The sequence below is a fragment of the Gorilla gorilla genome, chromosome 10 (genome assembly GCF_029281585.2).
Source record: "Gorilla gorilla gorilla isolate KB3781 chromosome 10, NHGRI_mGorGor1-v2.1_pri, whole genome shotgun sequence".
NCBI lineage: Eukaryota > Metazoa > Chordata > Mammalia > Primates > Hominidae > Gorilla > Gorilla gorilla.
The window spans coordinates 18777873-18801609 of NC_073234.2; the positions used below are offsets into that span (position 1 = coordinate 18777873).

Below are 23737 nucleotides of genomic sequence, written 5' to 3' on the forward strand. Positions count from 1 at the left end.
CTGCAGCCTTTATTTTACCATGGAGTGTCCCCACCCAGCCACACCACTGGGCTTCCCACTTGGCAACTGAGTTTCCCCTTTTTCTCTGGCTGGGGACCCCTCCTCCTTTCCTTGGAAACTGAATGGGGCTCACGTTGGCCCCTCTGTGTGGGCCCCCTCCCCGCCTCTCGCCTCCTGCCTTCCCTGAGAAGGGCTGAAACCATTCCCAGGCTGGCCCTAGATGTGGGACAAGGGCTGTGGGATGAAAGGTGATATATAAATGTAAGGCGATGATCATTTATTTGACAGGGACAGCTGCCTGTGGTAAAAAATGTAATCTAGTAATCCTTTTGTGAAAATCGGATCCGAGGCTCAGCAAGCCGCCTGAGACAGCAAAAGGCCACGTTCCCTCCCTGCTCGCCCCTGCCCCCCGCGCCATGCTCTTACTCCTGGTGCCCCTCATCCCTGCCCCCGGGTGCCTGCGGCGCGTATCTCCCTGTGTGCGTGCTGCACCTGTGCATGCGTGCTCTTGCTTTTGCTTTTTTGGGTTGTTGTTAACATCCTACATAATCATAGGACAACTGTCAAAACCAAGAAGTTAACATTGGAATAGCGTTATTAACAATAGACTTTATTTAGATTTCACTGTTCCCACGAGCGCCCTTTTTCTGCACCAGGAGCCTCCATTGCGTTGAGTTGTCCTGTCTCCTTAGGCTCCTCCGTCCTGTGACAGTTCCTTAGTTTCTCCAGATCTTTCATGACCTTGACAGTGGTGAGGAGTGCTGCTCGGTCACTCTGCAGGACGGTTTTTCACTCTGGCTCTGTCTGGCATTTTCTCATGGTTAGACTGAGGTTCTTTGTCTTTGGAGAGACCACTGTGGCATGGTGACATGTCCTTCTAGGTGTGTGGCATCAAGGGGAATGTGATGTCTGTGTGTCTTATTACTGGTGATGATGCCCTGCTCACTTGGAGAAGGTGATGTCTGCCAGGTATCTCCCGTATATAAAGTGGCCCCTTTTTCTTTATAATTAATAATATTTATAATTACATTAATTATAATTAATATTTATAATTACATTAATTATAATTAATAATTATAATCACATTAATTATAATTAATAATTATAATCACATTAATTATAATTAATAATTATAATCACATTAATTATAATTAATAATTATAATCACATTAATTATAATTAATAATTATAATCACATTAATTATAATTAATAATTATAATTACATTAATTATAATTAATAATTATAATTACATTAATTATAATTAATAATTATAATTACATTAATTATAATTAATAATTATAATTACATTAATTATTAATAATTATAATTACATTAATTATTAATAATTATAATTACATTAATTATTAATAATTATAATTATATAATATAAATATATAAATTATAAATGTAATATATAAATATGATATAAATATATAATTATAAAATATTTATAATTATATTAATTATAATTAATATTTATAATCATATTAATTATAATTAATAATTATATTAATTATAATTAATACACCATTAATGTCTTGAGGGCAGGCACTTTGAAACTGTCCTGGTTTTTTCTCAAACTTTTGCTCACTAATTTTAGCATCCATCAGTGCTTTTTGCTTGCAACTCTTATAATTGTGGTGTTTGCCTAATGGTAATTTTCTGTTTCCCTCATTTCTTCTGCATTTATTAATTGGAATTCTCCAAGAAGGAAGAGCTATTTCTTCTGTCCCACTTATTTATTCAATTAGTTATTTTTATCATTACAGACTCATGGATATTTCTTTACTTCATAGATAAAAAATATAAATGTATGGATATAGGATATATAATAAATATCAAGATATATATTTTATCTTGTAGGTTAGAGTTACAGGAACAGCACAATAGATATTTATTTTGTTGCTCAATTTGCTGCAGCCTTGGCCATGGGGAGCTCTAGGGAGCACTTTCAGATGGGCTTCTGTGCCCTTTGATGTATTCCTATCTTTTCCTGAGCTCTTCCTTTCTTTCTGGCACAAGATGCTCCAGGCCATGTTATGTTTCTCCTGCCCCAGGCCTGAGTCAATCACTTCTCTAAGGAGCTCTGCTTCTTTTTGCCAGAGCATGGTGTTTAGAAACCAAGATCTAGGTGCTAGTTGTGTTCATTGCTACTGGGGTGTCATTGCTTCTAGGTCCTCTCAGAGAATAGAACTAAGAAATAGATATATGTCAACCCAGGCATGGACACATATCTGTATCTCTGTTGTTCTGTTTATTTGTGTTTATATTTACAAAATCACGAGTTTGTGCTGATTTATTTATTTATTTTTTTTAATTTATTTTACTCTTTTGAGACAGTCTCGCTGTCACCCAGGCTGGAGTGCAGTGGTGCGATCTTGGCTCAATGCAACCTCCACCTCCTAGGTTCAGGTGATTCTTCTGCCTCAGCCTCCCTAGTAGCTAGGATTACAGGCACCTGCCACCATGCCTGGCTAATTTTTGTATTTTTAGTAGTGACAGGGTTTCACCATGTTGGCCAGGCTGGTCTTGAACTCTTGACCTCAAGTGATCTGTCTACCTTGGCCTCCCAAAGTGCTGGGATTACAGGCGTGAGCCACTGTGCCTGGCCAGTGAGTGGTATCCCTATAAGAGGGACACAGGAAGCACCATGTGATGACAGAGACGGAGGCACAGGTTGGAGCAGTGTTCCTGCCAAGGATTCTCAGCAATGACCAGAAGCTAGAAAGAGGCCAGGAAGGATCCTCCCCTAGAGGCTGCAGAGGGAGCTTCTGCCAATGCCTCCATTCTGCACTTCCAGCCCCCAGAACCGCGAGACCGTAAATGCCTACTGTTGAAGCCTCCCAGCTCGGGGTACTTTGCTGCAGTGGCTCCAGGAATCACATGGAGTGGTTTCTAGTGGGGGTTGCAGGTGCGGGCAGCTTCTGTCGGGCTCCTGCCCGAGATCATCCTCTCTCACATCTGGGTAGCCCTGGGCTGTGCCCTGAGAAGTGAACACAGAGGCATTGCTAGCATGTCAGCCATGGCCAGGTGCCCCTTCAGTGAGGCTTGTGTTTGGGCAAAATTAGAACCCAAAAACTTGTATTTAAACTATAGCTGCTGATGATATTTGTCCCTTTTCCCTATTCCCCCAGACCTTTATGTTATGAGGATAATCTGATCATCAAATTGTGTTTCTTAGCATTTAATTGGACTTCAAATCAGTTGCATTGCTTTGTTTCCTTGTGCAGAGAGCTCAAGGGCACCTCCTAGGAAATGTCCCTCCTTGATTTCACACATCAAGGTCATTCCTAGGGCTCCTTTTTCTTCCCCCCAACTCCCTTGTGAGCACACAGTGCGTGCAGCAGCCCTCGGCGTCCTCTGGTGGATGACGCGTTTGTCAACTGCTTGGACCGTGAGGCCCTCCGGTCAGGACCCCGACTGCCCTTGCATTCACCTCTAGACTCTTGAGCATGTGCAGAGCTCTCAGTGCCCACTCAAGGCTCTCTCCCGTTGTGTCCTCCCTGACTGCCAGTCCATGGTGCTCTTGTTCTTCCTTGGCAGTGCTCTTCTTTGGGAAATGACCTTTTTGTGTGAACTTGTTTTGACGTGCCAGCTTGATGAAGAGCGCCTCCAGGGCCAGGGTCCTCCCGTCCCTAGGAGGTGTTCAGCTAGGGTTTGCTGTGGATTTCCTCCTTTTTGATACCCGTGGCAGAGGAGCACCCACCTCAGTACATCTTGCTGAGTTTGGGGCAGAAGACTCAAGTGCATATGGGGAAACTGAGTCCCAGGTGAAGAGAAACTCACTCGTCACCCTGCATTCTAATAGCACATACACAGTGAGGGCAGAAGAACAGGGACCAGGTGTCCGGAGCTTCCCGGCAGTCCTCTCTGCCAGGATCATCCTGTCCTGCTCATTCCTCATTTTTCTGTCCAGATGGCTGGGGGAAGGCGTGGCTGGCATCCGCCAAGGTGGTGCATGAACACATGGGGTTCAGAGCAGAGAGGGCTCAGACCATTAGGGGTGTCAGGCTGGGAAATCGGAAATGAAAGGCCTGGCGTGGTGGCCAGAAAAACCTCCTCCTGGTGCAGTGTTCCGAAATCACCTGTGGCGGGTTTCATTAGCACGGGCACGGGAGGGAAGGCCTCTTGGCAGGCAGAAGAGACAGATGGGCTGCAGGCACTGGCTTGGCCTTGCGAGCGAGCCACGGGGCACGCGGGGCCTGGCGGTGGGCTTCCACCATGAGGCTCCCGCAGGCACAGGCACGAGGACCCTTTCCCACTTTGAGGCCGTGAGCTCCCCCGGCAAGCCCACTCCCCTCCTGGACCTCAGTCTTGTCATCTGTAAAATGAGAAGATTGGGCCAGGCAATCTTTGAGGTCTCTCTGGCCCTGACAGCCTAGATTTATGACCCGTGGCCATCGGGGGAGTGGTGACTAAGTTTGTGGCCAATGGCAAAGGGGCAGGAGGGCGCTGGGATGCGAGGTCAGGGGATGGAGCCCATTGGAGGAGGACAGCTTCCCCTGGGTGTCTCAAGGCCCTCAGGCAGCTTAGGGTGGGGAGACTGTGTGGAGATGGTGGTCTCTGAAAAGAGGACTTTTCTTTCTCCATAGTCCCCTGACAGTTTGGTTTTCATTCTGCCCACCTGTCTGTCTACCCTCCGTCTCTCCTACCAGTATCTGTGGAGCACCTCCTGTGCAGGGAACACAGCTGTGCACGAGACAGACAAGGTCATTGCTTTCATGGAACCCAAGATCCAATTGATGAAGACAGGCATTAGACAAACAGTTCACAAATAGTTAATTACACTTGGAATAAGTTTAAATGCCTCTGTGCGCTCTGCTCTTCCTCCTCGATCTTACTTTGCTGCTGCCTCCACTCTCCTCCTCTTTCCTGCCTCCTTATCCTTCTCCACCTGCTTTGTGTCTTTGGCCTTTCTCCACCCACCCAGTGCTGAGATCTTCCTGGGATTCTGTGCTCTCTAGGCCAGAAATGCAAAAAGCTATAGATCTTGACCTTTCTGCTTGTGCGTCTGGGCATTCTCTGGGAGGAGAATGGTGGTGGATCCCGTGGCCTCCTGAAAGGGGTGTGGGTAGATTGTAAGCTTTGGGGCCATGCTTTTTTGGGTTTGCATTCAGATTGTGACACTTACAAGCTTGCACAAGTCCCTTATCTTCTCTGAGCCTTAGTTTCCTCATCTGAAAATGGGTTTAACCACACTCACCTTTCAGTATTATTTTGGACATCAAATGGGTAGATGTAAGTGAAAGTTCATTGTTGGTGCCTTGACTATAAGGTGTTTGATTAAAACTAGCATTCTCTCCCCTTTTCTCCTTACTTCCTTTCTGCAGGGTATGTAGCGAGATATTTTTGAGTTTAGGGTGGAGACTGGAAGCAGGGGAGCCCTGGCCCTCTGCAGGTCACGCTCCAGCCTGGAACCCAGGTGAGGTATGGAGGAGCTGCTGGGCAGCGGGAGAGGGGGGCCACGGTCCCTGCCCTAGGATGAGGAGCCCGCCAGGGGCTGGAGAGAATGACAGGCGTCCCATGTATCCCAAAAATGCAGTGTGGTGTGACAGCTGCCTGCTGCATCCTGCTGAGTGTTGGGGCCCGGGAGACCCTCGCTGAGGAGCAAGGTTGGTGGTGGGCATGCTGCAGCCTGCGTCCTGGTGGCATCTCCACCGACACGATGGGAAGTGGCCTCTCCCTCCTTCAGGATCGCCCCCACCTTCCCTGTCCACTTCCAGATTCAGTTTGAGCCACCTAGGGCCTGTTCTGCCCCCGAAGAGAGAGAACCAGCCAGCCCAGTGCTGCAACGATGGAAGTGTTCTGTTCTGTACCGCCCAGTACAGTAGTCACCGGCTACATGTGGCCGTTGAGCATTGAAAATGGGACTGAAAATGCCCCAAAGAGCTGGATTTTAAATTTTATTCAGTTTTAACTTAAAATGGAAATGTAGGTGGCCACATGTTGCTAGTGGCTGCCACGTCGGATGGTACTGTTCTAGACCAGTAGTTTTCACCTGCAGTGTTGGCTCACACTGGTGGGTGCCCTTTGGTGGGAGGTGCGTTGTGAGTGCCTTGTTCTTAGTAAGAGATTACTAAGCTGTGTGAGTGGTGTACACATATGTGGAGTCGGGTGGGTCAGGGGGCACAGCTTGGCAGATAAAGGGTGGGCTCCTGCAAGTCTAATCTGGGTACATTTGGAGATCGAGTGGAGGGTCTGGATAGGGGAGAAGGAGGAGAGAAGTCTCAAGCACTTCATTCATCCTGGAGACAAAGCACAAAACTAGGGAAGGAATTTTGAGCAGTGATTCCTTTGAAAGAAAGGGAGGAAGGGCATACATCCCAGGGCCATTGGCTAAAGCACTGTATGGATTCTATAGGGGCTGGAGGAGACCTGAGGCACTAGTGTGTAGCCTGCTCATTTTACAGATAAGGAAACTGAGTCCCATCATACATTGGACCAGAATCTGATCCCTCTAAGAACTACCCTGTAAAGTAAATTATCTGCCTCATTTTGCAGCAGATAATTGCAGAGAAACTGGAAATCAAAGCCATTAGGCATTTTAGTGGAACCAAGTTTTGGTCCCAAGTCAGTCCAGAGTCACAAGCTGAATTTCTCAGACTCTCAGGCCAACACCCACACTGCCAGCTCATTGCATCCTTTCCAGCAGCTCGGGCTGGGTTCAGGATGCTGGGGTTCCTCCTTCAGCACCTGCGGCCTGTGAGGTGGCCAGTGGTGGGGCTGTGGCTGGCAGGGTATGGAACGTGGGCAGGGAGCGTGGCCGTGGTTGTGTGGGGCTGCCTGCTCCAGGGCCTAGAGCGTGTACATGACCACACTGCCAAGTGGCCCTGCTCTTTGTGGAATCCAGAGACGACTGCCTGAAAGGGACCAGGAGGGACAAGGGAGCAAGGTCAGAGTGGAGCCGAATGCTCATATTCCACTCCTTACAGAGCAGCACTCAGAGGAGACCTGAGTCTCTGCATCCTCTCCAGCTCGGCTGGGAAGCTGCCCAGGCGGGGGAGGGACTGCCCCATCCAGCTGTTGTCCACCTCCCAGCCTCCCCACGGCTGCAGCTGTCCCAGCTCCATCAGTCACGTCCAAGGCTGGGTGGGAGGAGGGGATGAGGAGAAGAGGGGGCCTCTCGGGCGTGCCTGGCCGAGGTAACTTTGGCTCCTGCCTCTAAGGAGGTCTCCAGTTGCTGAGGGAAGAGGGGAGGGTGGTGGCTGCCTCCTGGATCCTGGGTAAATTGTGGGGTGTGGGTAGCTCAGCTTTCAGCCCCCCGCCATTTGTCTCTTTGGGAGGGCCAGTGTTTTATTGAAAAGAATAGAAATGGTCGAATTCTTCCTTCATGTACATCTAACAAGTTCTTTTGGCACTTCTTAGCTTTGCTGTAGTTTTTGTGAATGAATAAATGAAGGGCTCCTCACCTGCCTCCAGGGTAAGGAGATGGGGTCTTTGTTTCTTCCGGCTTACTGGTTTGATGATGGTCAGGCCCTGTGTGTAGGGGCTGGACTTGGGGAGTGTGAGCTGTAAGGATGGGTGTGTTTTGTCCTCCAATTGTGGCAGGAAGGAGGGAGATGCCCATCCTGGCATTACCATTTTCTGCAGCCAGATACATGCCTTGCCTTGTTCTCTCTTTTTTACCTGAAATTCAGCAGAGTCCTTGAAGTCTCTAACGACCTTGCATTCGTCAGAAGCTAAAGAGAGAGATGCAAGGAGAGAAGTGGTCCTCTTTCTTGGCCAGACCTCAGTTTGCCAGCCTGAAGAATGGAGAAGCATTGCCACCTGTCTCAGTCCAACAGACAACAGCATCATGGTGTAAAGAGTTGATTTGAGCCCTTTGGAAAAAAGGCCCTAGGGGAGAGGCACTTATTTTGTTTTTATTCTGAGCTTTATCTGATCTCAACACAGGACAGGATGGGTGTTAGCCAAGTAATAGCCACCAGTGATTCGAGACCTGGCTTGGAGTTAGAGACATCTGGGGAGCTTTTCAATAATTCAGGCTCCTGGGCCCCCATCCCAGATCTTCTGAGTCTGAAGCTCTGGGAACGGGGGCAGAAAGCTGTATTTCGAAAAGCTTCCCACATGATTTTGATGCAAAGGTAGGTTTGCCCCTTTGAGGAGAAATCACTTGCTGAACAGATATTCGTAAGTGCTTTTCTCTGAAGTATGCCTGACTTTGGGAGCATTTGTTAATTGATTTATTCATCCAGCTAGCAGACATGTAGTGAACGCCCATGGCGTGCCAGACACAGCTCTGGGCAGAGGGGTGTGGGCAGGATTAGGTGGAGTGTTCTTCCCTCAGGGAGGGCACAGTCCAGTTTGGGAGACAGACAGCACCAGCAGTGACAATGTAGCATGAAAGGTGAGGTGTGGGAGATGCCCGCTGGGCCCGTTACATTTGGCTGGACTTCAGAGAATATGTCTCGGCCTCCCTCGGTCTGTTTCCGCCCCTCTGCCAGTTATAGGCTTAATACCCTTTTTATGTGTATTTGAACAGAATAGGGCACATAGCTGACTTGATGCTGATGCCCAGAGAGATTAGGGGGCTTGACTAAGGCTGCACAGTGAGTTAGTATTTTGTTGATGGGGGGCAGGAATGGGGAGGGTTTCCTTTGAAAAATCTGTGTCATAAAACCCCTAAATGGATTGTAGTATATATGGGCTCTGCAGGTGGCAGACAGACATGGTGTCAGTCTTGGTTTCAGTCTGTGGCCCAGTGTGAATCTTTGGTTTCTTGTCTACATGCTGAGGCTGATATATACGCACGTTGCTGCTGGTTTTTAGAATTAGAGACGTGGTATGGTTGGCCCATGCTAGGTGCTCAATGAATGCCAGTTTTTCTTCTCTGCCGTTGTATTTGGTGTCTTAAGTGAGGAGAGTATGCTTTTTGGGGCCTCAGACTCTCTGAGCCCTCCTTCTAGCTGGGGGTTGCCTTAGCTAATTCCCACTTATGAGCTGATTTCAGGGTGCTGAGTTCCAGGCCCTGCAGGAGATCGAATGCTGCCCCTTCTTCACCCCACGCCTGGCCTGGCCTTGGGGAGCCCTCCCCTGTCCTGTGCCTTTTAACTCAATACTCCCTGACAGCTCCATGCAAATTGCTAGAGCACTCAGAACGCCTCATTTCTCATAAGGCCCCTTCATCCAAGCCTTTGTCCTTCCGCTCAACGTTAAACTCTGTCAACATTTTTTCCCAATGAAGTTCTTCCTCCCTCTGCACCGTCCCCAGCCTCCAGCCAGCTTCGCTAGCCAGGGACACAATTGGATTGCAATTTCTAGCACTTCCTGGAGATCAGGTCCCTGAAGAGCTATAAAAATCCAGCGGTGTTTCTGGCCACCTTTCCATGTGGTTTGTAGTGCACTGTCAGTCACACACGCCTGCAGAGCATGTGTGTGTTTGTGTTTGCAGTTGCATGTTTGCACACGTGTGTGCATGTGTGTGAGTGGGTGCATGCATGCATGTGTATTTGGCTTTAAGGGAGGCTCTCATATTGCATTACCTATGTTGCTAGTTTCTGGCTGCCAGTTTGCATTTCTTAGGCGGATTTTCTGATTCCAGGCTCGGGAGGGCTCCCCTGCACTGTATGTAATTGGGCACGAAGCCCGTGGTGGGGTGGATTTGGGTAATGGCAGGGCTGCATTCCTCCCATTCTTTTCTCACAGGAAAAAGTGCCTGGATATAACCCTGCGGTGGGGATCGCTTACAGGAGGGGCCGGCTGCCTGCCACCAGCCTTCACATTTGGCCCCTGTCGGCCCTCTGCAGCCTTGCCCTCCCACCTCCCCTCAAGGCAGATGCCACCAGCTGGGTGGGCACTGGGGCTGCGCATGCCCCCTCAGTGATTAATGGCCTGCAAGACTTGGCTGCCCTCTTCCCGCCCATGCTTGGTGGGACATGGCGCCCATTTCCAGGGTCTTCTTCCTTAAACCCAGATATGAAACAGAATAGGGCAGCCTCCAACGTGAAATGTCTCTTACTCCCTCCCTTCCTTGCTCCCTCCAGCCTTTTTTCCTTTCTTAAAAACAAAACAAAACAACCGTGGCGTGCGCCTGTACTCCCAGCTACTCGGGAGGCTGAGGCAGGAGAGTCGCTTGAACCTGTGAGGCGGAGGTTGCAGTGAGCCGAGATCGTGCTATTACACTCCAGCCTGGGCGACAGAGTGAGACTCCACCTCAAAAAAACAAAAAAACAAAAAAAACACACAGCCGATCTTTGGAATTGAAAAGTAAAAGCCCAACAATCAGGCGTAAGTAAATTTCCTGCAAATGGGATGCCTGCTGGAGGGGGCTGTGATTTGCTGCTTGGCGTGGACAACTCTGAGGAAGTTTTCCTCTCCAGCTCTCATTCCCTTGGGGAATTCATGGCGGGGAATCTCTCCCTGGGGAGTCTGACCAGCTTGGAAGGAGGTAAGGTAAGGAGGGCTTCCTGTTTTCCAAGGCACCCCCCTCTGTCATAGCTCATAGGGAAGCAGCTGCCACTTCCCACCCCTCCTTGCCTGGCCACCAGGGAGGCTGCTGCGGGGTCAGCCCTCCTGATTGTCAGCAGGATCCTGGCACCCAGCTCCTCCCTCACCCGCCACAGGGTTTGGCCTGATGCCAGAGTGGGCTGGGATTTGGCATCCCACCAGCCCCTCTTTTTGGAAGGTCCTGTGGCAGTCCTTCTGTCCTTCTGACACACCTGCCCCCACTTGGCAAGCAGCCTTCCCCTGAGATCTAGTTCCTGAGTGTCCCCAGCAATGGACACAGTGAAACATGTATTGAAAAGAATGAGGGAAGGACAGTCTTGGGGGAGAATGCTGGACTGGCTGTTTCTAGCCTAGAGGCTGTCGTCAGAGCCCCGTTCTTTTCTTTTCTTTTCTTTTCTTTTTTTGAGACGGAGTCTCGCTCTGTTGCCCAGGCTGGTGTGCAGTGGTGCGATCTTGGCTCACTGCAACCTCCGCCTCCCAGGTTCAAGCAATTCTCCCTGCCCCCGCCTCTCAAGTAGCTGGGACTACAAATGCCTGCCACTATGCCCGGCTAATTTTTACATTTTTTAATAGAGATGGGGTTTCACCACGTTGGCCAGGCTGGTCTTGAACTCCTGACCTCAGGTGATCCACCCGCCTTGGCCTCCCAAAGTGCTGAGATTACAGGTGTGAGCCACCACGCCCAGCTGAGCCCCCTTCTTTTCTTATGCTGCATCAGAAGACAGGGACTCTGAAACCACAGCAGAAATGACAGAGCAGCAGAGGCGCACGCACACCTGACAGGTGGGGGCCCCAGGACGGCCTCTGTGCTCAGTGCGAATGCTGAGCTTCCTTTTATGGTGCGTGCACGCCTGTGCGTGTGTGGGGTGTGGTGGTGGTGGTGGTGGTGCAGGGCGGGCCTTCCTTGAAGCCCTCTTCAGCCTGATTTGTGACACCTTTTCCTTGTGCCTTACCCCTGTGGGAGTCTCGGAAGGGCCTGAACAAAGCGGACATTTCCTGCCTAGCCCTTATCATCATGTGCTAGTTTATTTCAGGGTCAGGAGCTATTGGGCATTTAAAAAAAATACTTATCATATAAATAATGCCGTATAATAAGAACACAAATCAAAGAAATAGGGGTATAAAATGCCTGACAAACCTGCCATCATGACAAATCAGTTTTTTATTTTCCATGATGCCTTCAGTCTGTATTTGCTTGCAAACATAATTTTTTTTTACATGGTTATAGTCAATAATGTAGATAGAATTTTGTGTTCTATTTGCCTTCTTTAACATTTTAAGAATTTTGCATTCTATTTGCTTTCTTTAACATTTTACTATAAGCTACATAATCATCACAATTATGATCATCATCATCATCACACTTTCAAGTGGTTACATAGGAAATGTTTCCTATTTATCCGTTTTCCTACTGTTGAATGTTTAGCTCACAATTTTAACTTACCTAAATAGTAGAAACTGCATTAATACATTAATATGTTAATATTATATATATATATGTGTGCGTGTGTGTCTGTGGATGTATCTCTGTCTGTTTCTCTGTCTAGCTGTCTGTTCCCCTTTCCTACTGTTGCATGTTTAGCTCACAATTTTAACTTACCTAAATAGTAGAAACTGCATTACTACATTAATATGTTAGTATTATATATATGTGTGTGTGTGTGTGTGTGTGTGTGTGTGTGTGTGTCTGTGGATGTATCTCTGTTTCTCTGTCTAGCTGTCTGTTCCCCTTTCCTACTATTGAATGTGTAGCTCACAATTTTAACTTACCTAAATAGTAGAAACTGCATTAATACATTAATATATTAGTATTATATGTGTGTGTGTGTGTGTGTGTGTGTGTGTGTGTGTGTGTGTGTCTGTGGATGTATCTCTATCTGTTTCTCTGTCTAGCTGTCTGCTCCCCCTTTTGCGTTATTTCCTTAGGACAATTCAAGAAGCCAAGCATTCTTTCCTAGAGCAATGAGGGATCTCATTCTGGGTTATTAAATACCAGCCGGAAGTCAGGTGCCTGAGAGCAACCACAGGGTTTAGCTGAGATCTTGGCCCAAGTCTGTTTTCACACACTGCCCTTGGGAAGGCAGTCAGGTAGCAGAGGTCCTGCTTTAAAGGCTGTTCACTCTGCATTTTTATCCTATCTCCAGCTTCGAAGCCTGCTGGCCTGGTACATAGATTTTGAGTATGTTGCTTCACTCATTCAATAATTCCTAAGTGCACTCCCCATCTGACCCCATTCAAAGCAAGAGAAATAGGTCTCGCTCGCACCCTTAGGGAACTTGCAGTCTGAAATGACCGTGGGCTCACCCATTCAATTATATTCAATCAACTTTATGCAAGCCTGCAAACTCAGATGAGCAATAACAGCCCAGGGTGGTGGGCCCATCAGCGTGTTCCTCCCTTCCTCCCTCTCTTCCTTCCCTCCCTTTTCCTCAGCGTCCTGCTTTCATTGTTTTGCAGCAGAATGACCAGCATAGAACATGATGCACATGTTTGGCCGTGCAAAAGAGGAGCTAGTGCTTAAGTACAAATGGGAGACATGATTCTTTTGTTTTAAATAAATACTTAGCCTGACTTCGGTCCTGTGAGCATCTGCACTCCAGGCCTGAGCAGCTGAGCTGCCTCTCACATGGACCTGCCATGATTCCATGATTGCCTGCACGCCCAGTCATCACTACATGGCATTAGGGTGCCAGTGGTTGAACGTGATCACAGTGAGCCCCTTTTCTAGCGACTTCTCCAGCCCCCTACAGACATGATCTAGCTAGGACAGAGACAACTGGAATTTCTCAAAGGGCAGTGGTCTGTAACAAGCATTCTACATGGTTCTCTTGGTTCCCTAGATCTTCCATTTTTCAAGGAAAATTTGAACTTCTGATTTTTGGGTAAAATCTCCTAATTTTTTTTTTTTTTTTTTTTTTTTGAGACGGAGTCTCGCTCTGTCGCCCAGGCTGGAGTGCAGTGGTGCAATCTCGGCTCACTGCAAGCTCCGCCTCCCGGGTTCACGCCATTCTCCTGCCTCAGCCTCCCGAGTAGCTGGGACTACAGGAAAATCTCCTAATTTTTAACTATTGGCAGCTAATTTTAAAAAAAACGTGATGCGGACCAAATAAAACCTGTGCGTGGGCTGGATTTGGTCTGGGGGTACCAGCTTGTGACCCCTGCTTTATGTATTAAAGGTAGGGTGTTATGCTGGGCACTTTGGGGAATATAAAGAGCATAAAGTGATGAAATTAATAAAAATCATGGGGTGTGGGAGAGGCAGCTCACACACACAGCATAACACAGTTGGCTACGCAAGTGAAACCGAAGGCGGGCTGTTCCGGGAATGCTGGGCAGAGACTGTTGATCGTGTTCTGAGCTTTTAGGAAATCAGCACGAGGAGGCCTCTCCTGAATAGCTGTTAGAAGAGACCATATCTTCCAGGCCTGGTATGGTGGTGCGCACCTGTAATGCCAGCATTTTGAGAGGCCGAGGCAGGAGGATCCCTTGAACCCAAGAATTTGAGGCTGCAGTGAACCATGATTATGCCACTGTGGCCCTGATGACAGAGCAAGACCCTGTCTCTTTAAAAAAAAAAAAAAAAAATAGGGAGCGAGAGCAAGACCACGTCTTCCTTTTCTAGTCCCTTTGGGAGGAGTTAGGCCTTGAGTGAGAGACGGCTTGAAGCATGGAGTTGGAACTGGGAAGACTGGATTAGGTGGGTGCCGAGTAAATTTCCTTTTCTCCGTTTTCCCATCACACAGTGAGGAAAATTGTCCCCCTTGGGCAGTTAGCAAGTATTTATTGTAGGCACACTGGAGGCGGAGTTGCCAGGGCCCCCTCTTCCTCCCCTCCGAGATCTCTAGGGGGAGATAAAGGGGAGTCTGTCTGAAGTGCTTTGAACTCTTCAGGACGCCGAAAGGACTTGAAGACGTTGCTCCATGGTTTTCCCGGATGACAGCCATGACATATGAGCCTAGTGATACTTAAGAGATACGACTTGCTAGGGAAGTAAACACCCAGTGTTATTTATTAGTTATTTAAAAAACAAAGCTTTTCTTAGCTGGGAGGTTTCAGATCAGTGACAATGTCAGCTCCAGTTTTCCTCTCTTAATAACAGGCCAGCCTCCTCCCCAGCCTGTGTCAGCGGCATTGAGAAGTGTGTCTGGGGTCTGGGTGCACCTTTGGCATTTGATGATTCCCTGAGAGGAAGGGAAAATGGTACTGAAGACCCGGAAGGTTGTGCAGGGCCAGGACGGATCTCGTTGTGAATAATAAAGCAAGCTGCCTTCCAGTGCTGGGCCTTTTGCTTTGATCTGTGTCCTCCCTCCATGTAGCCCCTCCAGGACTGGGAGAGGGAGGGGCAGCAGGTGGGGAGTCGGGGGGCCAGGAGACAGGGTGCTGATAGAGGCATCTCCTGTCTTCTTGATAGGGGAGGTGTTGGAGTTTGGGATCTAGGCAAGACTTGGACTTTGCTTCTTAGAGTTGTTTTTTTGTTTTTGTTATTTTTTGAGATGGAGTCTCACTCTGTCACCCAGGCTGGAGTGCAGTGGCATGATCTCGGCTCACTGCAACCTCCCCCTCCCAGATTCAAACCTCCCAGATCCTCCTGCCTCAGCCTCCCGAGCGGCTGGGATTACAGGCATGCGCCACCACAACTGGCTAATTTTTGTATTTTTAGTAGAGATGGGGTTTCACCATGTTGGCCAGGCTGGTCACAAGCTGCTGACCTCAAGTGATCTGCCCTCCTCAGCCTCCCAAAGTGCTGGGATTACAGGCCTGAGCCACCGCGCCTGGCCTGCTTAGAGTTGAATGGAATCTGGAGATGAGTGGGAGGGTTAGCTGGCTAGCTGGGAAGGCTGTGGAGCAGGAGAAGGGCCCAGGGCAGGGGGCAAGGGCTGAGAGCTAAGGTTGAGGTGAGGTCTGATGAACTTGAGGGCCACTGCATTGTGACCTTGAGTAACTATAGTATTGATAAGGACAGTACCTTTGCAGTATTGAGTACAAATTCTCCCCCGCTGAGCCTCATAGAAACAGGCCAGAGAGGGCAGAGCAGGTTTTATTATTTCCACTTAATTCAGGCTGAATGTGGTGTTTTTTTTTGTTTTTTTTTTTTTTTTTTTTTTTGAGACGGAGTCTCGCTCTGTCACCCAGGCTGGAGTGCAGTGGTGCGATCTCGGCTCACTGCAAGCTCTGCCTCCCGGGTTCACGCCATTCTCCTGCCTCAGCCTCCCGAGTAGCTGGGACTATGGGCGCCCGCCACCATGCCCGGCTAATTTGTTTTGTATTTTTAGTAGAGACGGGGTTTTACCGTGTTAGCCAGGATGGTCTCGATCTCCTGACCGCGTGATCCCCCCACCTCGGCCTCCCAAAGTGCTAGGATTACAGGCGTGAGCCACTGCACCCAGCCTGAATGTGGTGTATTTTAAGAATGTGGGTTTTTGAAGCTAGACACGTGGGTTCAAGCTTAGCCCTCTGACCTTGACGAACCTCATTAGCCTCTGAATCTCAGTTTCTCCATCTGTAAAATGGGGAGACCAATGCTTGCCTCACTGGGTATTTTGTAAGGGATGAAAACCTAAAATAGTCTTTGGCATATAGTAGACATTGAATAGTGAATAGCAGCTGCTACTGCTGTCAGTGTAAACTAAGAAACAGACCTACAGAGGTCATCTGTCCTGCTGGAGGTCACAAGGGAAACAGCCAGGACTGGAACCACGGTCCCGGACCTTGTAGGCCATGTTCTTCCATTCCCGGGACACTTCTTTCCCCTTCCCTGATCAGGTGGGTGCTGGGCAGACGCTGGCAGGCAGGCACCACCGCTGTCCATGACGCTTTTATGCCTGAATTGTAAGTTGTGGGCTGTGCCTGGCCTTAGACATGATTATAGGGTGCTGACAAAAACAGCACCCCCTGATTAAGACGATGAGCGAAAACACACCCGGGCTTTTGTTCACTGAGCAACTCCATTGTGTCTTTCTCCCCTTTTCCACCCCTCCCTTTATCTACTAAAAAAAAAAGAAGTGGAAAAGATGAAGGACTGTCAGCACCAGATCACAACACGGGCTCCAGGAGTTGGTGGCTTTTCAGTGCCTGCGGGGTTTCCTCTTCTTGCTTTCCTCGACCAAGTCTAATTGAGATAAATCTGAGGGCTCCCCTCGGAGCACAGGGCTTCCTGCTTCCCTGTGTCCTGGAGGAGCGTCTCCTGGGGCTCGCTTTATCAGCACTCTCCCCTGTCCCATGGATGCCTCCTACAAGATCTGTGGAAGTGGCTGTTCAGTCTGTCTGCTGCCTGTGGGTGGAGCCACCTTTCCCCAGCACCCCACAGGTCATGTCACACTCCCTTTTCCTATCTCAGATCTGTGCTTCCATGTATAGTGTGCAAGGCTCTGCAGAACTTGACCTCAGCTTGTCTTTGTGCTGCCGTCCTCCACTGTTCCTTGTATAAAGCACAGGCTTCCGTGGCTCACGCCTATAATCCCAGCACTTTGGGAGGCTGAGGCAGGTGGATCACGAGATCAGGAGTTCGAGACCAGCCTGGCCAGCATGGTGAAACCCCATCTCTACTAAAAATACAAAAAGTAGCTGGGCATGGTGGCGTGTGCCTGTAGTCCCAGCTACTTGGGAGGCTGAAGCAGGAGAATTGCTTGAACCTGGGAGGCAGAGGTTGCAGTGAGCCGAGATCGTACCATTGCACTCCAGCACAGGTGACAGACAAGACTCTGTCTCAAAAAAAAAAAAAAAAAAAAAGCATAGGCTTCCACTGTGTCGGCCAACTTGCTACTTCCTGACAGGTCTGGAAGCCACCTGCCTTTGTGCTTTTGATCACTTAGCCTCTTTTGCTTGGACAGCCCTCACCCCAGTGGAACTAGGCCCAATCTTCACGGATTAGCTGGAGTGCCAGCTCCTCTGTAAAGCACGTCTTGCTTGGGAACGTACTCCTCCTTTGCCTGGCACATCACAGATATGAAATTAATGTTGGCTTTGCTTAGGGCCCTCTGCGGTGACTGTGCAGGTCTCTTCCAGGGCCTCCTCAGAGCTTGATTGTCTGCGCTCCCCACCCCCTGCCAGGGAGCCTATTTACACTTCTATTGTACATGATCTAAGTTCTTAGGCATTTTTCTTTCTAAGTTTAAAGTTCTCTTACTTTTCCCATTATTGTCTGTTTTTTCTGAGCCTCAGAGGCTGCAGCAACAGGAGGGTGAAGTAGAAAGCGCACTAGATTGAGAGCAGGAGCCGTGGCTTCTCCTCCCAGCTCTGCCTCTCACCAGCTGTGATTTGGGGCAAGCAGCTAACCTTATCTGGGTCGGTCTCAGTTCCCCATCTGTAATACAAGGGGTGGGCTAGCTAATTTCTAGGATTTGTGGATAGGGTTTTAAAGAACAGTTTTCCTGAGATATAATTTGTATACCATCACACTCTCCCATTGTTACGGGCTCAGTTGTGCCCCCTGCAAATCCTAACCCCATACCTCAGAATGTGACTGTATTTGGAGGGAGAGAAGATCTTTAAAGAGGTGACTGAGGTTAAATGAGGTCACCAGGGCAGGCCCTAATCCACCATGACTGGTGCCGTTATAAGAGGATATTAGGGGCCTGGCACCATGGCTCACACCTAGAATCCCAGCACTTTGGGATGCCGAGGCAGGAAGACCACTTGAGTCCAGGAGTTTAAGACCAGCCTGGGCATCATGGCAAGACCCCTCATCTCAATTAAGAAACTGTATATATAGAGAGAGGATATTAAGATAGAAACAAACACAGAGGGAAGACAACGTGAAGACACAGGGAGAAGACGGCTATCTACAAGCCAAGAAGAGAGAGAGTAAATGGATGAAACCAATCCAGCTGACACCTTGCTCTTGGACTCAGCCTCCATGAGAAAATAAACTTCTGTTGTTTAAGCCACCCAGCCTGTGGTACTTTGGTTATGGCAGTCCTAGCAAACTGATACACCTATTTGTATATTTAATATACAACTCAATGGTTTAATCTGTTCAAGTTGTATAACCACTGCCACAATTTATATTTTGAACATGTTATCACCTCAGAAAGAAACCCCATACCCACTGGAAGCCATTCTCTATATCCTCCCAACCCTCATTCCTCCCCCAGCCCTGGGCAACCACTAATCTGTGTTCTGTCTGTGGTGTTGCTTATATTGTGGATGCTTATTTTAAATGGAATCATGTAATACGGGTTTTGATTTTTTTGTGATTAGCTTCTTAGCATACTTAGCATAAGGTTTTCAAGGTTCATCCATGTTGTAGCATATGCCAGTACTTCATTCCTTTTGATTACGGAATAATATTTCATTCCATGGGTATGCCACGTTTTGTTTATCCATTCATCACTTGATGGATATTTGGGTTGTTTCAGTTTTTTGGCTATTTTGAATAATGCTGCAATGAACATTTGTATATAGATTTTTGCGTGGACATGTTATTTATTTCAGGTATCTAGGAGTGAAATTGTTGGATCATATGGTAACTCTATGTTTAACTTTTTGAGGAACCACCGAACTGGTTTCCAAAGTGGCTATACCATTTTACATTCCCACCAGTAATGTATTCCAATTGGGAATTAGACTCTTTTCCAATTTCTCCACATCCTTGTCCACACTTGTTAATTTCTGTCTTTTTGGAGCCATCCTAGTGAGTGTGAAATGGTATCTCATTGTGGTTTTCATTTGCATTTCCCTAGTGATGAATGATGTTGAGCATCTGTTCTTATACTTATTTGCCACTTGTGTATCTTCTATTCATATACTTTGTTTATTTTGAAATTGGGTATTTGTCTTTTTATTATTCAGTTGTAAGAATTCTTTACATATTCTGGTTATAAGCCCCTTAATCAATATATGATTTGCAAATATTTTCTCATATTCTGTAGGTTTCACTTTTTTTGATGGTGTTATTTGCAACATAAGAGTTTTTAATTTTGTGGCCGGGCTGCGGTGGCTCACGCCTATAATCCCAGCACTTTGGGAGGCCGAGGCAGGTGGATCATCTGAAGTTGGCAGTTCTAGATCAGCCTTACCAACATGGAGAAACCCTGTCTCTACTAAAAATACAAAATTAGCCTGGCATGGTGGTGCATACCTGTAATCCCAGCTACTCATGAAGGCTGAGGCAGGAGAATCGCTTGAACCCGGGAGGCGGAGGTTGCGATGAGTCGAGATTGCGCCATTGCACTCCAGCCTGGGCAACGAGAGTGAAACTCAGTCTCAAAAAAAAAACAAAATAGTTTTTAATTTTACTGAAGTCCAATTTATCTAATTTTTCTTTTATTATGTTTTTGGTGTCATATCTAAGGCATAATTGCCAAACCCAAGGTCACAAAGAGTTACACCTATCTTGTCTTCTAAGAGGTTTATAGTTTTAACTCTTACATTTAGGTCCATGATTCATTCTGAGTTCCTTTTTGTGTATGGTGTGAGGTAGGGGGCCAACTACATTTTTCACCTGTGGGTATGCAGCTGTCCCAGCACCATTTGTTGACATAAATAGGATCTTAAAGGACACCTGGAGCCCTTTAAAACCCACCACCTGGGGAGCAGGAGGTAGGTGGAGCACCTAGTGTGGGGCCTGGCCTGGGGAAAGTGCTCTTGGAAAATGCCCTTTCCTGCTGGAAGAGCACCAATGAGCAGCTCCCCAGCTCCTGCTTCTCAGCCTTTTGTGTTGATATTGTACAATTCTGTGTGTGTGTAACTTGCTGTTCACTAGACCCAGAATGGTGCTTGCTATGGTTTGAATATTTGTCCTCTCCAAATCTTGGGTTGAAATCTATCTATCTATCTGTCTATCTATCTATCTATCTATCTATCTGTCTGTCTGTCTGTCTGTCTGTTGTTTTAGAGATAGGGTCTCACTCTGTCACCCAGGCTGGGGTGCAGTGGGTGCACTCCAGCTCGCTGCAGCCTTGAATGCTGGGGCTCAAGCCATCTTCCCGCTTCAGCCTTCCAAAGTGTTGGGATTACAGGCATGAGCCATGGTGCCTGCCTGGCCTCCTCAGGTTGAAATTTGATCCCAGTGTTGGGGGTGTGGCCTAATGGGAGGTGTTTGGGTCATGAGGATGGATCCCTCATGAATAGATTAATGTCCTCTCTGGCCAGTGAGTACATCTTCACTGTAATAGTTCCTGTGAGAGCTGATTGTTTAAGAGCCTGGCACCTGGCACCTCCCCCCACTGTCTTGCTTCCTCTCTCACCATGTGATATCTGCCTATGCCGGCTCGCTTCTGCCTTCCACCATGAGCAGAAGCAGCCTGAGGCCTCACCAGATGCTCAGACATCAGAATCGTGAGCCAAATAAACCTTTTCCCTGATCAATCATCCAGCTTCAGGTATTCCTTTATAACAACACAAAACAGACTAAGACAGTGCTGTATGCAGCTGCATGCTAAATAATTGATTCAGGTGACGGTGAAGGTCAGAACAGGAGGATGTGGGCTTACATCATAGCAGGGGAGTGTCCCTGGCTGAGAGACCTGCAGGAACCAACAGCAGAGAGGTTATCAACTCTTGTTCTACCTGGAGAGGTATTTGAGGGCCCCTAGGTCCAGCTGATGGGGCTCTTGGAAGCCGTTGATCAAGCCAGGGAAAAGATGATAGTGACAGCCAAGACCAGAGGTGATGAATGTTTAGAAAAAAAAAAGAAGTAATTTTCAGCTTTTTGGCTCCTTTAATCTAACCCTGCTTTTGGGCGAGAAGAAGACCATTTGCTTTCCCCTCAGCTCTTTCTCAGCAGAGCTAATAGGTCCCCCGGGTAGATTTAAGGGAAGTTAATGAAACAAATTATGGTTATACCAGGCTCTAGGCTACATGTCGCCCTTCTCTCCCAGGCCTCCAGGGCTGAGGCTCAAGGCACCATCTCCCCTGCCGTGAGAGCTGAGGCAGCCCTGGAGGCCCCAGGCAGCCTGTTGGAGAGAGTGTCAAGGTAGGGGCAGCAGAACGTCAGAGGGACACGTCTTCTCCTTCCTCCCACTGTGGACAGCATGGGAAGGGAGAGTCTTGCCAGTCGTTGGCGAATCTCCCCAGTAGGGCCCCAACTCTCTTCTCCAAGTGTATTCCCATCCCCTTCCATGGTCCCTGGCTGCGGTCCACACAGAGCACTCCCATGCTTGTTCGTGCAGCTCTCTGAGGAGTCCCCAGCATCTAGACACTGCCTGGCATGATCAATAGTGGTTGAATGAATGAATGCTTTTCTACCTTGAGCTCAAGCTATTCCTTTCACCTCATTCCCTGTTGCCCTCTGGCTGTTTTCAGAAGCCTGCCAACTGTTCAAGGGCCAGCTTAAATGTCTTGTCTATAAGCCCCATAATTGAATATGACAATCCCATCTTTTGCTTCTCTTGCTCTTTTGTTTCTACCTCTGTTTGGCACTTTCCACACTCTACCCCATGGTAAGATATTTGTGTGTCTATTTTAACCCCAGCATTGAAACACCCTGTATAGGGCAGGGACCATGGCTTTCTGTTCTCATTTTATGTCATTTCTCCTCCCTTCCACCCCGCTACACCTAGGATGGTGTTTCATAGACCTTTGCCACGCAACAAAGTCTGCTTAACTATAGCACCTGGGTCACACATCGTTGGTGTTGGGTCTTTTTCCCGGGTTACTGTTCTGCCTACAGCTTTTTGCCACTCAGAGGATTTTCCTGGGTTTCACATCCTGGAGTAGGAGGTATTTACGAGAGACAGATGTCAGCGTGTGGTGTTCCCAATCCATTGCGTATAATTTACATATCTCTGTGCAGCTAGCATCAGTGAGACCACACTACTAAGGTATTATGCTTGACTCCTGGCAGGAAGAATTGGAGCAGATAACACATCAGTGGTAATCCCTTGCTCTGCCCTGGAGGATACAGAAAACCTCTGGTGTGAGTTACTGCCTGTGGATATTAGAGACTCACCTGCTGTCATTAATGTAGAGGCTGGGTTTCCCTCTCCAGTTAATTAGGCAGCTCTCTCTGTTCTCTCCTCTTTGCAGGGAGGAGGCCACTCCTTCACCCCAGTTCCTGATCTGGACGGTGGGGCAGGAGGGCCAGCGGGAGGGGACCCACTTAGAAGGCCAAGCTATAGAGGTCCTTTGGGATAGACCAGCGGTACTGAGGCCGGACCGTTCATTAGGTGCAAAGTCCCTGATGAGAGGAAAGGGAAGGAAGGAAACGATGGCCTGCTCTGTATTTAGATGAGCTTTCTCTTTCCTAAGGTGCTTTCATATGAGTTTTTGCTTTCTATTATCAAAACAGTCCTGGGAGGTGGTTTCTCTCTGTTTTCAGACATAGGGTCTACAGAGCAGAAAAGAAGGTGATGCACAGCAGAAATGAAAGAGGAGTTTGCTTTACACTCTATGGTACGTAGCATTGATCAGGGAGCTCCACCATGGCTGGCATGCAGTGGGCATTTGATATGTGTTTGTCCAATAAATGAATAGCAGGCACTCAACAAATCATCCTTGATTTGAAATAAAAGTTTTTCTGGATTTTGCTCCCAACTCACTCTGGTCTTCTTTACTCTCTGGCTGTTTCTTCTCTTCCCTGTTGGGTTAGCTCCTCTCCCTGGCCCTTGCACTTGTTCCAGGCCTGCGAGGGGAGAATGACACCCAGAGATTGCTGGATCGTGGTGATGCAGAGGCATCTTGTGGTGACTCCTGGGAGCCAGCAGTGTCGTGGTAGGTTGGCAAGTGCCTACTGCAAAACCCTCCTCCTTTGCTGCAGGTGGATATTGCTACTTGATCACAGCACTGTTAACTCTGCACCCAGACTGAGCCTGCTGAGCCTTCTCGGTACAGCACTCCAGGTTGCTGCCACCAATGGGCCACAGTGGCATTTCGGATGGCAAGGAGGTCCTGTCTTGGGTAGAGTAAAGAGCATTAGGGTGAGGGTCAGAGGACCTAGCTCTGAATCCTGGCCTCTCCATTTCTGCTTTGTGACCTTGGGATAATCCCTGGACATTTCAGAGCCTTGAACGTGCTGGCTTCTCAGGTCCCTTCAAGCCCTGAAATTCTAGGATTCTGTGGTTCCTTTGGTTGGGAGGAAAGAGTCTCTCATCTGGTGGCCTGGCCGTAGAGGGGTAGGATTAACCTCCAGGGTCAGCGAGCTTGCAGAGCTCAGGAAATGCCTCTCTGTGATCTGTATTTGGTCCAGAGACAGGTGGTGGAGCTAGAGGAGGGGAAGTTCACTCACAGCCCTAGGCTGGGGGAAGGGAGGCCTAACTCAGCTGCTGTTTTTCCTAATGGAATGAAGGTCTTTGGACCTGAGTCCTCGGTGCATCTAGATCTTAGCAAAGAAGCAGGAAGTACTGGCCCCG

At 48.2% G+C, this 23737-nt stretch overlaps 1 protein-coding gene across 2 annotated transcripts in view; it reads left to right on the forward strand.

The window, feature by feature from the left end:
* TSPAN9 (tetraspanin 9) overlaps positions 1-23737 on the forward strand; it is a 206737-nt gene that overhangs the window by 63467 nt on the left and 119533 nt on the right. The window lies entirely within an intron of this gene.